The sequence below is a fragment of the Arachis hypogaea genome, chromosome 5 (genome assembly GCF_003086295.3).
Source record: "Arachis hypogaea cultivar Tifrunner chromosome 5, arahy.Tifrunner.gnm2.J5K5, whole genome shotgun sequence".
NCBI classification, from domain to species: domain Eukaryota; kingdom Viridiplantae; phylum Streptophyta; class Magnoliopsida; order Fabales; family Fabaceae; genus Arachis; species Arachis hypogaea.
In genome coordinates, this window is record NC_092040.1 from 72,487,429 (window position 1) to 72,488,714 (window position 1,286).

Below are 1,286 nucleotides of genomic sequence, written 5' to 3' on the forward strand. Positions count from 1 at the left end.
TTGCAAGTTCCATGGACTTCCATTGGAAGATCCTCATCAGTTTTTAACTGAATTCTTGCAAATCTGTGACACGGTCAAGACTAATGGGGTTGACCCTGAGGTCTACAGACTTATGCTATTCCCTTTTGCTGTAAAAGACAGAGCTAAAATATGGTTGGATTCTCAACCTAAAGAAAGCCTGGACTCTTGGGAAAAGCTAGTCAATGCCTTCTTGGCAAAGTTCTTTCCACCTCAAAGATTGAGTAAGCTTAGAGTGGAAGTCCAAACCTTCAGACAGAAGGATGGAGAATCCCTCTATGAAGCTTGGGAAAGATACAAACAATTAATCAGAAAGTGTCCCTCAGACATGCTTTCTGAATGAGCATCATAGGTATTTTCTATGATAGTCTTCTGAACTATCCAAAATGTCTTTGGATAGCTCTTCTGGAGGATTCTTCATCTGAAGAAGACGCCTACTGAGGCTCAAGAACTGATTGAAATGGTTGCAAATAACCAATTCATGTACACTTCTGAAAGAAATCCCGTGAACAATGGGACTGGTCAGAAGAAAGGAGTTCTTGAGATTGACACTCTGAATGCCATATTGGCTCAGAACAAAATATTGACTCAACAAGTCAATATGATTTCTCAAAGTCTGTCTGGAATGCAAAACGCACCAAGCAGTACTAAGAAAGCTTCATCTGAGGAAGAAGCTTATGATCCTGAGAACCCTTCAATAGAAGAGGTGAATTACATGGGAGAACCCTATGGAAACACCTATAATCCTTCATGGAGGAATCATCCAAATCTTTCATGGAAGGATCAACAGAGACCTCAACAAGGTTTCAATAACAATAATGGTGGAAGAAACAGGTTTAATAGCAAGCCTTTTCCATCATCTTCTCAGCAACAGACAGAGAGCTCTAAGCAGAATACCTCTGACTTAGCTACTATGGTCTCTGATCTGATCAAAACCACTCAAAGTTTCATGACTGAAACAAGGTCCTCCATCAGAAATTTGGAAGGACAAGTGGGTCAGCTGAGCAAGAAAATTACTGAACTCCCTCCAAGTACTCTCCCAAGCAATACAGAAGAAAATCCAAAAGGAGAGTGCAAGGTCATCAACATGGCCGAATTTTGGGAGGGAGAAGAGGCAGTAAACGCCACTGAGGAAGGTCTCACTGGGCGTCCACTGGCCTCCAATGAGTTCCCCAATGAGGAACCATGGGAATCTGAGGCTCAACTGAGACCATAGAGATTCCATTGGACTTACTTCTGCCATTCATGAGCTCTGATGAGTATTCTTC

At 42.0% G+C, this 1,286-nt stretch overlaps 1 non-coding gene across 1 annotated transcript; it reads right to left on the minus strand.

Moving 5' to 3' along the window:
- Positions 1 to 244: 244 nt before the first annotated feature.
- LOC112804514 (small nucleolar RNA R71) lies at positions 245 to 352 on the minus strand. Its single transcript, XR_003203127.1, has one exon. It is a non-coding gene; the product is annotated as a small nucleolar RNA R71 (small nucleolar RNA).
- Between the last annotated feature and the right edge of the window lie 934 nt (positions 353 to 1,286).